This window comes from Lontra canadensis, unplaced genomic scaffold, assembly GCF_010015895.1.
Source record: "Lontra canadensis isolate GAN:19392208 unplaced genomic scaffold, GSC_riverotter_1.0 scaffold20, whole genome shotgun sequence".
Taxonomy (NCBI): Eukaryota; Metazoa; Chordata; class Mammalia; order Carnivora; family Mustelidae; genus Lontra; species Lontra canadensis.
The window spans coordinates 11,911,186-11,926,893 of record NW_022631014.1 but is presented as its reverse complement, the minus strand read 5'-3'; the positions used below and the strand labels follow the sequence as shown (position 1 = coordinate 11,926,893).

General features: G+C 33.3%; 1 protein-coding gene across 12 annotated transcripts in view; it reads right to left on the bottom strand.

Moving 5' to 3' along the window:
- Positions 1-15,708, bottom strand: part of RBMS3 (RNA binding motif single stranded interacting protein 3) — a 691,543-nt gene that overhangs the window by 85,011 nt on the left and 590,824 nt on the right. The window lies entirely within an intron of this gene.

Sequence of the window (15,708 nt, the reverse complement as noted above, 5' to 3'; positions counted from 1 at the left end):
CCTGCCTGCTAGCAGTGTCTCCAGGTTTCTCAATTCAGAAAGAGCCTATGAAGAATAGCCTATCAACAAATACTTATTAGTACATATTCTGTGTAAGGGACAAAGTAAGAAGGGAGATATATTGTGAATTATATGTGATATAGTCTCAATAAAATTATAGCTTGGAAGGAAAAATCAGTCATATGCCCCAGGATAAGATATTTATTATCGATCTATCTATCTGTAATCTATCTATCTATCATGTATTGATCATCTCTCCATCTATCCACCAATCTACGCATCCATCTATTTACCTGCTCATGTGAATATAGCCTGATTAATTTGTGGGTTTCTTGGAAAATGTCTTCTAAAGTGATTCCATTAGCAGTAAAAAAAAAAAAAAAAAAGTGTCATGTAGTCATGTAAAAGAGTTCTGGTACTTTTTCTTAAAGTGTCAGCTCTCTTACTTTATTTGTTTGAATAGATTAACAGTGAAGCATTTGCTACACTCAAGTGATGAGACACTAAGCATTCTTAGGGCTCTCAGAGGGTGGAGATCCCACTTCCAGCTGGGGTGCTCAGAGAACTAGACTTAAGTCAACCCAGTGTAGTGATTGTAATGATTATTTTATGACACCCAAGTGATGTTAAAAACCCAGAAATAAAACTACAACTATATGGTCAATTAATATTTGGCAAAGCAGTAAAGAATATCCAGGGGAAAAAGACAGTCTCTTCAACAAATGGTGTTGGGAAAACCAGACATCAACGTGCAGAGAATGGAACCAGACCACTTTCTTACACCAAACACAAAAATAAATTCAAAATGGATGAAAGACCTAAATGTGAGACCTGAAACCATAAAAATCCTAGAAAAGAACACAGAAAATAACCTCTTTCACATCGGCCATAACAACTTCTTTCTAGTTATGTCTCCTGAGGCAAGGGAAACAAAAGCAAAAATAAGCTACTGGGTCTTCATCAAAATAAAAAGCTTCTTCTTTTTTTTTTTAAGATTTTATTTATTTATTTGACAGAGAGAGAGAGAGAGTTCACAAGTAGGCAGAGAGGCAGGCAGAGAGAGAGGGGGAAGCAGGCTCCCCACTGAGCAGAGAGCCTGATGCAGGCCTCAATCCCACCATCCCAAGATCATGACCTGAACCGAAGGCAGAGGCTTAACCCACTGAGCCGCCCAGGTGCCCCTAAAAAGCTTCTTCATAGTGAAGGAAACAATCAACAAAACTAAAAGACATGGATGTAAAATGTAAATTTAAGCCCTATTTTTGGTAAATATTCCTCTTCAGCAGAAGAAAAAAAAAGTTTGAGGCACTTTACTGGTATTTGTTTTAGTATTTAAAAAAATATTACTGTAAATTGTATACTCTTTGACATTTGTTATCAAAGCTAAAGTAATTTTTCCCAAAGTACACCTGATTAGATCATATACATATATATATATACCCCCAACTCTGGCACATTCTCATTTGTTGCCTAACAAAATCTAAGCTCATCAACACTGTTAATAATGATCCTAAATTATAAATATAACTGAGGTAGAAATAACTAGCTTCTTAGGTTCTAGCTAAGGTTAACATTTAAAGTAAAATAGTGTCCCATAAAAGTCTGAGAGGGAAGAAATAATGAATAATATCTTTCGGTATTTAAAAATATTTTCAGTATTTGAATCCATTCATGGCCATTTTTTTTAATGAATATCAACCTATTTTATGTAACTGCTAAGATTTTGGGTATGAATGGACATTTTATTCCAATGTATTATGAAAGAACAAATAGTCCCATAGACTGTGCCCTTATTCTCAGTCCTTCAGTGATTTTATAAGTAGTTTCTGTTGCCCTGGCAACATTTATAAAATAAATGATTTACCCTATCTCTATATGATTGTGTTGCCCTGGTAACTTGCTGTTATCTAGTCTGACATGGATTTTATTTTAGCTGTGTGCTTACTTTCTCTAGAAATAATCCATAGAAAATAAGCCATCACCAGATTATATACTTAACGTTGTGGTTCCGTTTAATTATATTTAATATGCTTAATAGCTATTAAGGACATAATGTTGTTAGTATTCTTACAAGGGAACTGGCAAATTCTGGTTTTCTGATGATGCAGTGATGAAGAAATTCTAAGTACTGTCTAAGGACACATTGGGGTCATGCCCGATTGAAACTTTTTCTCTCAGCAGCTGTGTCAGTCTCACGTTCAGAATGCTGTGCCTGCAGTTCTAAAAAAGTAATACATTATTCCACAAACTATTATTTCCTTTTAAAGGCCCATAGTAAAATAATAGAATACCATATGCCAAAAGACAGGTCATAAGCACACATTTGGATTTCAAATGCTTCTGGATTCATCATTTGTTCGAGCCATTGTTGTGCATGGGAGGCAGGGATACTTGGCTATCAGGCAATGTTCTCTTCAAGAAGTTTCCAGAAACTCTACTTGAAAGATAACCATTACCTTCAAAATTATTTCTGCAGATAGAAAAGGACTTTATATACAGAGGCTTTGTATAATGACAGCTTTAGAATGCACAAAAAAATTAAGTTTATTTCCATTCGTGATTGATTCATCCATTACTTCACTGGAAACTATGACTGTTTAACATACCTCAGTGACATAATTTAGCCTTTTTCCAAAGTAAACCTAAACTCTAGACAATAGCACAGGGGCCATAAAGCTAATAAAAATGTGTAGTAAAATGTGCCAGACTGACTAATAAAAATTTGTTCTTCAATAGACCACAATTTACCTTTCCAATCAAATCTTTACCTTATTCCTTAATATAAACACTTCAATTAATGCAGGCCATCTGCCTCTTAGCCCTTTGGAATAACTTGAAACTCACCCCCCAATATTTTTGTGTGTTATTTTCACCTGAAATGCCCTCTTTCTTTTCCTTCAATCCCATAAACACCACCCATCCTTTAAATTTATGTTTATGTCTTAGTTACTCCCTGTCCTTAACTGTCATTTTCAGTTTTCTATAACTGCTAACCTTAATACCTTTTCTGCTGCAGATTTTTTAAAAATTTAAATTCAATTAGCCTACATAGAATACATCATGAGTTTTGATATAAGGTTCAATGATTCATCAGTTTCATATAACACCCAGAACCATCTTACACTGTTGGTGGGAATGCAAGCTGTTACAGCCACTCTGGAAAACATCATGGAGGTTCCTCGAGAAGTTAAAAATAGAGTTACCCTATGACTCACAGATTTTTAATTATATCACGCTACATATATAGAACTTAAATCCACAATTAGGTTATATGCCTTAGGATGGATTATTTCTTCTTCTCCTCCATGATTTCCAAAAATACCTAAAAGAATATTCTGTACGTGTTCGATGCTTAAGAATATTTGTTACTATTTGTTGATTTTTTTCCTCATTGAATTCAAGGCTCTCAGTTTCCTAAAACACAGAGCTAATGAATGGTACAGGTAGGGCCCAGTAAAAGAAAAACTTAATCAAGTGGACATTCAGGAAAGTATTCCTCAAATTTCACCACAATGAGGGTCATATAAAAACTTCATATATTCTTAAAAATCTCAAGTTATTGATCTGCAACATGCTAATGTCTGAAAATTTCTTATGACAATATTGGTGATTGATTATTTTTAATTTTTACAATATTTAATTTAAGATATATATGTCCTAAAAGATCTACAACTGGTCATGGGATAGCTAACAATGTCAATTTGATTAAGACCATGCCAATTCAAAATACAATTGTTTTGATCATTTAGCAACTAAACTGTCAACCATGTAACAATCTGATAGGGCACTTCATGATTATTCATGTTCATTAGCTCTAAATGCATTATAGTTTTAGTCTCCTGAGAACATATCTGATAAGAGCAATAAATTATGTTTTTAATTGGTTTGGTAGAATAAATGAGTCTTTTCCCAAAATTCAAGATAGTGTCACATTTGACTTCTTTTAACTCTTTAAAAGTAGCTATATATAATGATATTTAAAATTGTTCTAGAATTAAGAGAAATGGAATCCTTTCAAATTATTATTATAAAGCCTGTATAATTCTGATTTTCAAATGTAACAAAAATAGTACACCTAAAAGATAATAATACTTAATAATTTCATTAGTAAAGACTGATGCCAAAATAATAAATGAAGTATTAATAAATATAATTGAGAAGTATGGTTCTAAGACAGCTTCATCACGACCAAAAGGACTTTGTTGTAGAATGGTTCCACCTTAAGAAATATTTACTAAAATTAATTAAATGTAATTAATTACAAATACATTAATAAAGTGAAATTGATTAAATAATTTTAAAAACTCAATATTTTCTCAAAAAAACTTTGATTAAATTCAATATTTACATTAAAAAAAAACCACTTCATAGTGGCATTCTCATTAAGAGAAAGAATCAATCAAAGAATATGTTGCAATACAACTGGGTGAGAAAAAGGATTGTGAGATATAAAAAAACTGAAATGAGGTAGAAAATGTAATTATTTTGATAGCCTGGGAAACCTGAGAATCAATGAAACTGTCTACTGGAAATAATAGAAAAATTCAGAAAAATAGTTAGCTATAAAATCATTTCATACATGGGGCAGATGAATTGGATAAACAGAAGCATGAAGACTCAACCAGATGTTTCTTAAAGTTGGGACACTCTGCAAAGCAGCTAACTAGAAGCACAAGAGAAAAAGAAACAAAACAAAATACCTGATAGATTAAGAGAGATTTAAAGGACACAATAACCAGATATAATGTGTAATCACTAATTGTTTCCTTATTTGGGAAATCCAGCCTTACAAAAGGCATTTTTTAGACTGTTGAAACAATTTAATTAGGGAAGATAAAAAAATTCACTGACATGGGAAAGTGGAGATTAGTAGCTGAAAATTGTACTTTAAGAATAGCATGTATTATGTGAATGACAACACATACCTAAATGTGTGTGTGTGTGCATGAGTGTGCATGTATAGATTAGACGAGTAAGGAGATACAGATATTGATACAGACAGAGGTCTTGAAAGATATATTATTAAATATTAACTGGAATAATCTCTGGGTAAGAGAAAATTGGTGTTATACAATAGAATATTTTATTCATTCATATGTTCTAAATTTCAACAATGCTTTTGAACAACTAAAACATGTTTTAAATTTAAATTAATAATATTAGTATGCAAAAATAGATTATTTTTCTATACACCAATGTGACCAATAAGAAAATACCATTTAAAATTTTCCTAAATATAGTAAGAAAAATATTAATATGCCAAATAAAACATTTGAGAAATGTAAAGGACATTATATGAAGGAAAATTTACTACTCTATTAAGGGACTTAAAAGACATAAAATAATTCTTGATTAAACAGTATGTTACTAGGGATGCCTAGGTGGCTCAGTCTGTTAAGCATCTGCCTTGGGCTCAAGTCATGATCCCAGGGTCTCGGGATGGAGTCCTGCCTCAGGTTCCTTGCTCAGCAGGGAGCCTGCTTCTCCCTCTGGCTGCTGCTCCTCCTGCTTGCACACACTCTTTCTCTCTCACAAATAAATACATAAATAAATAATCTTTAAAAAAATTAAAAATAAACAACATGTTACTAAATAAAAATAAGTCAAAGAAGAAATTGAAGGAGAAATTAAAAAAAAAAATCTTGAGGCCAATGAAAATGGAAATATAGCATGCCAAAATTTATAAGATGCAACAAAAGTAATTCCAAGAGGGAAGTTCATAGAGATAAGCTTACACTAAAAAAAAAGAGCTCAAATAAGCCACCTAACCTTGCACCTCAAGGAAGTAGAAAAAGAACAAATAAAGCCCAAATTTTGTAAAAGGAAAACAATAGTAAGAAAATCAGAGCAGGAATAAATGAAAGAGAGACTAAAAAGACAACAGAAAAGATCAGTGAAACTAAGAACTGGTTTTACAAAAAGATAAGCAAAATAGACAAACCTTTAGCTAGACTTAACAAGAAAAAGAAAGAGGGGCACCTGGGTGGCTCAGTGGGTTAAGCCTCTGCCTTTGGCTCAGGTCATGATCTCAGGGTCCTGGAATCAAGCCCCGCATCAGGCTCTCTGCTCAGCAGGGAGCCCGCTTCCTCCTCTCTCTCTCTCTCTGCCTGCTTCTCTGCCTACTCATGATCTCTGTCTATCAAATAAATAAATAAAATCTTTAAGAAAAAAAAAAAGAGAGAGAACTCAAACAAAATTAGAAATGAAAGAGGAAAACATTACAATTGATACCACACAAATACAAAGGATCATAAGAGACTACTCTGATCAACTTCACACCAGAAACATTGGACAACCTAAAAGAAATTACAAATTCCTAGAAATACTCAACCTATAAAGACTGAATCATGAAGAAATAGAAAATCTGAATGACCAACTACTAGTAAGGAGATTGAATCAGTAATCAAAACCTCCTAACAAACAAAAGTCCAGGACCATATGATTCACTGGTGAATTCTACAACACATTTAAAGAATACCAAACTTTCCCAAACTCTTCCAAAAAAGAAAAGACAAAGGAGTACTTCCAAACTCACTTTACAATGCCAGCATTACCCTGATGCAGGGACATATGTGCTGATAAGGACATTATAAGAAAAGAAAATAGAGACCATATCCCTGATAAACACAGATTACAAAATTCTTAATATAGTAGCCAAATCCAACAATATATTAAAATGATCATACACCATGATCAAGTGGAATGTATTTCAGGGATGCAATCACAAGGATGGTTCAACATTTGCAAATTAATTGATGTGATACATTACATTAACAAAATAAAGATCAAAATCAGATGATCATCTCATCTGCATCAACAGATACAGAAAAAGTATTTGATAAAACTTAACATCCACTCATGATAAAAGCTCTCAACAAATGAGGTATAGAGTAAATGTACCTTAACATAATAAAGACCATGCATAAGAAAGCCACAGCTAACATAGTACTTAACAGTGAAAGCTGAAAGCTTTTCTTCTAAGATCAAGAATAAGAAAAAAATGCTCACTCTCATCATTTTTACTCAACATAGTACTGAAAGTCCTAGCTAGAGCAATTAGGCAAGAAAAAGAAATAAAAGGCATCCAAATTAGAAAGGAAGATGTAAAACTATTTGCTGATAGCTTGATATTATATATATATAACTCTAAAGACTCTACCAAAAACTGTTAGGACAAATAAATTCAGTAAAGTTGCAGTATACAAAATCAATATACAAAGATCAGTTGCATTTCTATACACTAACAACAAACTATGAGAAAGAGAAATTAAGAAAACAGTTCCATCTTACAATTTCATCAAAAATAATAATTTTACCTATGAATAAATTTAACCAGGGATGAAATAAATTGAAGAAGACACAAATAAATGGCATGATATTCCATGATCACTAATTGGAAGAATTAATATTGTTAAAATGCCCATATTTCTGAAAGCAATCTACAGATTCTATGCATTCCCTATCAAAATCCCAACAGCATTTATCATAGAAATAGAGCTAAATCCTAAAATTTGTACAGAAACACAAAGGACCCTGAATAGCCAAAGCAAAAGAAAAAAGAAAAAAAGCTGTAAATGTACACTTCCTTATTTCAAATTATATTATAAAGCTATAGTTATTAAAACAGTATGGGATTGGCATAAAAAGAGACACAGAGACCAATAGAACAGAATAGAGAACCCAGGAATAAACCCATCACTATGTGGTCAATTATCTTCAATAAACAATGGTGTGAAAACTGGATAGTCACATGCAAAAAAACAAAAACAAAAACAAAAACAAAACACTGCATCTCTATCATATACCACACACAAAAATCAACCCAAATTGGATTAAGACTTCAACAGAAGACCTGAAACTGTAAAACTCTTAGAAGAAAACATGGGTAAGCTACCTGGCCTTGGTCCTGGAAATGACTTTTTGGATATGACACCAAAATAGAGGCACAAAATCAAAAATAAACAAGTAGGATTCCATCAAACTAAAAAGCTTCTGCACAAAAAAGGAAACCATCAACAAAGTGAAAAGGCAACTTATAGAATGGGGAAAACTACTTACAAATTTTATATCTGATAAGGGATTAATATCCAAAATACATAAAGAACTCATACATACAACTCAATAGTGAAAAACCAAATAATTTGATTTTTAAAATGGGCAGAACAACCGAATGAACATTTTTTCCATGGAAGAAGACAAATGCCCAGGAGGCACATGAAAAGGTGTTTGACATCTCTAATCATCAGGGAAATGCATATCAAAACATAATGAGATATCAATTCATTCCTCTCAGAATGACTATGATGAAAAACACGAGATAATAAATGTTAGTGAGAATGTAGAGAAAGGAAACCCTTGTGCCCCGTTGATGGGAAAAGTAAATTGATGCAACCACTATGGAAAAAAGTATGAAGATTCCTCAAAAAATAAAAATTAGAACTGCATATGATCCAGGAATCTCACTTATGAGTATATATTCAAGAAAATGAAATCAGGATCCCAAAGAGATATCTGCACTCCCATGTTCACTACAGTGTTGCACAACATCACAACAGCCAACATATGGAAACAATCCAAGTGTCTGTCTATGGATGAATGGATAAAGATGTTGCATATACATATAATGGAATAATATTCAACCATAAGAAGGAAGGGAATCCTGCTATTTATGACAACATGGATGGACATTGAGGGCATTATACTAAGAGAAATAAGCCTAACATAGAAAGACAAATATTGCATGGTATCACTTATACGTGAAATCTAAAATGAATAAATACATCAATCAATCAATCAATCAATCAACCCAAACTCAGAAACATAGAATAGAAAAGCAGTGTTTGCCAGGGTTTGGGAGGGTTGGGGAAAATAGAGAGAGGTTGGTAAAAGGGTACAAATATTCAGCTAAAGGATGAATGAAGTCTGAGGATCTAAGTAAATCATGATGACTATAGTTAATGACACTGTATTATATTATTGAAATTTGCTAAGAAAATGAACTAAAATGTTCTCTCTCTAACATACAAACATGAAAGTTAAATACATGTGATAATGGGTATGTCAATTACCTAGATAGTGGGAATCCCTCCATAATGCATATATGTATCAAACCACAACACTCACTTTAAATATCTCACAATTTTATTTGTCAATTATACCTCAAAATAGCTAGGGGAGAAAGTAAAAAATCTTGAGTAAATGGAAAGAATTATTTTTTTTCCTTAGATAGAAAAATTCATTGTATATATGTCATATTTTTATATTTCCCATTAGTTAATATATAAATTCAAAGTGATCTCGATAAAAAATTTAGTGGATATTTTTTAACTTGACAAACTGGTACTAAAGTTAATTTGGAAATATAAAATAGCTAGAAAAATTCTTGTGAAACAACAAAAAAATAATGTTGGGGATTAAGTCCTGTCTAATATACAGGTATTATAAAATGATAATTAAAGTACTAAAGTAATGGTCAGAAAATAGGTCAACAGAATAGAATTGATTCCAGAAATATAACAAAGATATAAAGCAGTTATTGTATGATAAAAATTGGAATAAAGTTTTATATCAGTGGAGAAAATATAGATGATTTACATGGCAGAAGTTGTTAATGACAATTAGTTACCCATTTAGGGAAAAAATTTGGATGATAATCTCATACCATATTGCAAAATAAACTCCAAAAGTCACAAAACTTGAAAATAAAACTTAGTATAAACACAATAATAAACATATGGTGATACACTGTTATTATGTCAATTATATCTCAATTTTTTTTAAAGGTATTAAATAAAAAAGTAACAAAAAATCACTAAACAAACAAAGACATAGGGTGCTTTACTCTTTATTTTTAACCCATGGGGTTTTAAATCTTATATTTAATAAGGTATTTTACATGGGAATCCAGATGCTCTAAAGCAGGGGCTGGCAAAACACAACCCTATAAACCAAATGTGGCCCTCACCTATTTTTGAAAATAAAGTTTCTTGAAACTCAGCCATGCCAATTCATTTACGTATTGTCTATGGCTGCTTTCACTCTACAACCATAGCAATGCCTAGGTGTGAAAGAGATCATACAGCTCACAAAACTGACAATATTTATGTTTGGATCTTTACAGAAAAAGTTTGGTGATCCTTGCTCTAAAGCAGAAAATTGGTAAATCCTAAACACATAATACTAAATACTGAAGTTCTGCATGATGAACACCAAAACATTAAGTTAAAAGTAAACAGAAAATATCTAAATTGTCTACAACAATGTTAGCTGGCTAATTGCATCGTCTTTTAAAAATAGGGGATTGATACCCCAAAAGAGAAATGAGCAAAGCACATGAGCTTGGAGCTCCCAAGGGAAAAAAATTTAGTCAATAAACATGAAAAGCAACTCAACTCCTCTAGGACTCAGGGAAATACTAGTAAAACATCAGCAAAGTACTATTCACTTTTTATCATATTAACAAAATATTTGAAACTTGAGAATGCCCAGTGTTAATTGAGGCCATGAAGAAATAGACACTCTCACTTGAAGTGTAATTTGAGGATAATGTGTATCAAATCTTAAAACACACATACTTTTTCTACAAGCAATTTATCCTACAGATATTTTCTCACAAGAGTTCAATATTACAGTCTTGAGTTTATGAGCAAGCACTAGAAGCAACTTAAAGAACTGTGGATAGAAAATTGGTTAAATGCCTTTTGGTGCATTTATATAATGATATATTATGAAGTGATAAAAAAAATTGACATAGATCTACATGTGACTCATGCAATGACATCCAGTACATTCTTTTATTGGGAAAAAGTAAAGCAAGTTGCAATACAATACTTGTAGAATGATCTTGTGTAGATGTTAAAAATACATATACATTTATATACAAGTACATACAGACTTCGTATGCATAAAAAATGGACTGGATGGTGACATAAAAATTTATTTACTAAGTTTATTTCTGGAGAGTAGAATTGGTAAGTGAAGGGGTCCTGAGTGAAAAGACCTTTATGCTCTATGTACTGATGAATTATGAGTCTTGAGTTTCATTGTTTAATGGTTATTTTTAGGTTGTTATTAAAAACTTACTTCTGAATTCTGAAATTACATTAATGTTTTCATTAAAACAATAAAAACCAGCATTTTTTTAAATAGTAGTTAAGGTCTAAGAGACTACCTACGGAAATGGTGTTGTTCATATTCACTTTATCCCAGTAGTATATTTAAAAGGAGGTGATTTTTTTAAAAAAATTTTGTTCACTTATTTGACAGAGAGAGATAGCGAGAGAGGGAACACAAGCAGAGGGAGTGGGAGAGGGACAAGCAGATTCCCCGCTAAGCAGAGAACCCGGTGCAGGGCTCGATCCCAGGACAATGGGATCATGACCAGAGCTGGAGGCAGATGCTTAATGACTTGACTCACCCAGGCACCCCTAAAAGAAGGTGATGCTCTCAAGAAGATGCTCCTCCTAAGGTTACTCTTACTCGTTTGAATTCTCTTCCAGTATAAAGAGCATAAATGGGTTACAGTTGCTGTCTTTTTGTTTTTGATATGTAGTTAAAACAAAGATTTGGCCTGTAGATGTATGTTTACCAAGTTAACTCCTTTGATAGCCAAAGCATTTTGACTTTATTACTTTGCTAATGAAACTATGAGATTTGGGATTTTTGTTCAGCTCAAGCACTAGAGTAAAAGGATTATATCTGAAAACCTTGCTTTCTAAATAGAATTCAAATAATTCTAATATTCTTTCCACATTAGGTGATGTGCTTTTACAGAAAACATACCTATAAATTTGTAGGATACAACCTCTAAAACTGAGCCTTAGGTTTTGTCTGTTTGCTGATAAGGAATGACCAAATCAAATATTCTGGAGCTTTCCTGAACTCTTTAGCTATAAACTTAAAGTTTATTAATCATAAAAGTCATAATTTAGCCATGCATGGCAACAAACCATCCAATGATTCAATAGGGCATCTTGCATTTCTTAGGCTACTGTAATTAGATAACCAATGTGTAATTAAGTAAAAATGAAAGCTGACCTTTCTCCTTGAGATAATATAATGCTAACCATATGAAGAACAAAGGATTTATGATTCAAATGAGCCTAAATACAATTTAAGGGAATAGGACGATGCTTCTTCTTGGGAACTATCATCATTTCACTTTGTCAGCACAGATTTAACAAAATATCCGATGTATTGCAACACAGGAGTTTCAATTGTGCCTTCATATAAAATTCCAATGTTAACATGATGTTATGCAGAGTAGATATTTGGTGCAATCCATCATCTATTAAAATTCTGTCAGTGTGATGGGGTATTTCAAAGTACAGTACAGAAGCCTGCACTGAGAAGTTGCAATGAGTAACTGATCGCACTGACAGTCAGCATTTTTACTTCCTCACAGCACAAAGTGAGTCTAAAGTCGTGAGCTTTCTCTCCCCTGTGTCTGTTCAGGGAACAATGACATAGTGTCAACAGAAATGTTCTTGCTGTCCTAAGTGGGGTCTGACAACTTTCCAGGGGACGCAATAAGGTCCCAGAGTCCACTAACTGACTGAGAACTGTTTTCTTGCACAGATACCAGGATGATAGTTATAATGCAGTCAGGAAGGTTTTATCCCCTCTCCCTTAAGAGTAAAAGCCCCTCAGGGTGCTTGGGTGGCTCAGTCAGTTAAGTGTAGGACTCTTGATTTCAGTTCAGGTCATGATCTCAGGGTCGTGAGATGGACTGTCATATGGGGCTCAGCACTGGGTGTGTAGCCTGCTTAAGATTCTCTCTCTTTCTCCCTCTCCCTCTGCCCCTCCCCTCCTTCTCTCCTTCTCAAAAGAAAGAAAGAAAGAAAGAAAGAAAGAAAGAAAGAAAGAAAGAAAGAAAGAAAGAAAGAGTAAGGGCTCTCGGAAACTTTTTCTAAATCTACAAGAAAGTATAATACAACACAACTTAGAAAATTAAGTCTCTAAAGAAACAAACTTAAATGGTACATGCTAACTTTATGCTTATTCTGTCTGTTCTCTTGTCCCTTGCTTACTTCTTTTCCTTCTTCGCATCATTTCATTTCTTGCTAATCATTACCTGTCTCCTCCCCCAACCCCCATTTCAACCATTCATCTATCCTGGTAAAAACTAGAGGTGCAGTGTTCTAATTTAACACCTTCTGGAAGTCTCTTTGGATACTAGCTTAGTTGATACCTTGGAGTCCTTTGGGTCAAGCCTGAAGGGCTTCTGACTCCAGTGCAGGGGTCAGTGTAAATTCACAGTGATGGGGGAGAAACATATTTATACTTGGAGCTTATACATGAGATTTTCACAAAATGGTGGCAAAGAAAACATGAGAGAGGAGAACAGGTATAAGCAAATCAGAATTATGGGCAATGTCTTTGAGATATGTAGATAGTGATACCTTGAATTTATTTGTAAAGTAGGTTCTAGTTACTAACACAAAGGAGGTACCCAATAGGCCATTTTTTCCTGGCTTAGGTATTGAATGGTTTAGTAAGTAAATGGAAAATGTACCAATCTAAGCAATTTGTCTTATTTATAGCCATAAGGATGTCTCCAAAAAATCATTAGCAAAGTAAGTTAAATAAATAATATGAATGTGGTAGAAACAGGTGATTATTGCTTATTCTCAACTTTCTTCTATACCAACTCTCATTTTCTGTAATTGGGCTAATCTCAAGTATAATGTTCAGTGTACTCATATAACTAAATAATAATAATAGTAATTTGCTGAGTGCTTGCTATTTGCCAGGCTCAATTTTAGGAGCTTTAATACCTTCTTTCCTTTAATGAGTAAAGTGCATAATTATTTAGGCATCAGTCAGCCTACATTACAGAGGAGGAAACTGTGACTCAGAAAGTTTAATTGCCCAGAGTTCCATAACAGAGAAAGGTTTCCTATCTCAAAGAGCCTAACCAACTACTCAGGCTATTAATCATCACGTTATTCATTCATTCTTCTCAGACCCAGGTAGTTGTTTTATCTGCTTTACATTGCTTAAGTATTTTTGTATTTTATCATTTATTATTTATTTTGTATTTATTAATCATACAGTGATTACTTTAACTCCCCTTTTGGTTATTTTTGCAATATAGACAACTAGTGAGACTGTTACAGGGAAAAGATTGATGGCACAAACTCTGTTTCCATGACACTGTTTAGCCAATTCCTCCATGTTAAAGACAACAAAGTGGTGGGTGGCCCAGGCACTCCTTTTTCCAGGAATCTGCCCCAGCCACAAATATTATATTTTAAGCCCAGTAACCTAGACTCAAACATGATGCACTGTCTAGTCACGGGAAGTGATAAGATATCAGTTAGCAGTAGCCATAGCAAGGAATATCCGAGGTGATAAATTCACACACACACACACACACACACACACAGCTATTGCTGGAAGAACATGTATGAGAAATAATACACCCAAAAATGGGGCTGAAGCCATGCTGGGATGGAGAACAAGAGGAAGAAAATTTTGCTAATGTCTTGAGTGACAGCTGAATTAAAGACACACACAAACATCTTCCTTTCTGATCACAGTTCTAGAAATACTGGTAGTATCTTACATATTTTGACATCTGGGAGAATATTTGGATTTTGACAGATGTACATTCCCTTTGGCCACAATGAGGTGATCCATCATCTCAGGTTTGAGGACTAAGTTAGTATTCGTGCTCTGTAGATGAAGATACTATTTTTTTATAAGGTAGTTGCTTCCTTCTAGAAAGTCTCCATTTTAGAACTTGGCCGAAATTCCCTTTCCCTGTGTTGGCTCAGACTGTGCTATATATTAGTCTGTTAGTCTGGAAGTGTATATTGTATTTTATCTTGTGACTTGGATATGAAAGGGTAACCTGGATTCATTGTATGTTGGTATGATTTACAAAACTTAGACCAGATGGACTCAGGAAGCCCCCAAGGTGTGTAAATAAGAATAGAGGAATTTGAAAAATATGGTCTAAAGTTCTGCTGTACTAAGCAATATATATTTTATTTTTTAATTAAAAAACAAACTCAACACATTAAGAGCAATGCAGAATGTTCCTTATTTTTTTAAAAAAATGGACAAAGCTCAAATATGAAAAGGAGGTGCTATGATCCTTTGACTCCAAGAAATGGATGTCTCTGAATTTAGTTCCGTGGTCTTTAATGTGTGCTACTTTATTGATATTAAGCTTTTAAATGGGTTAAAATGTAGTATTGCTTTTTCTTTGTACAACTAATACATTCCATATTAAGAAGGAAAATATCAATAATGATGTATAGCATGTCATACTTTAAAAACTATTTTCACATATGCTCTCAATCCTTCCAATAATCCCATTAATATAGTGACAGAAAAGGAAACAAAGGCACAGATGAAAGCATGTCCAGTAGAGTATGCCACAGACCTTGTCACATGACCTTCTGTCTAGTGCTCTACCTCCTACTTCCCATTTTCATAAATATATTGCTATTGAAATCACTCTATCTTATCCTTCTACAGAGCTAGAAAACCTGGAAGACTTAGACAAAGATAAATGGAATAATTAGCCTTCAGTCTAGATTCTAATGAAATATGTAATATTTTTTCTTGGGATTTATATAATATCATGCCACAAAATGGGAAATATAGCAAGTAGAAAATAGAGTTTGAATATTTTTAGAAGAGATTTTTCCACTTAAGAAGAAGAGAATGGCTCTAATTAGTTAACCTAAAAAAAGTATC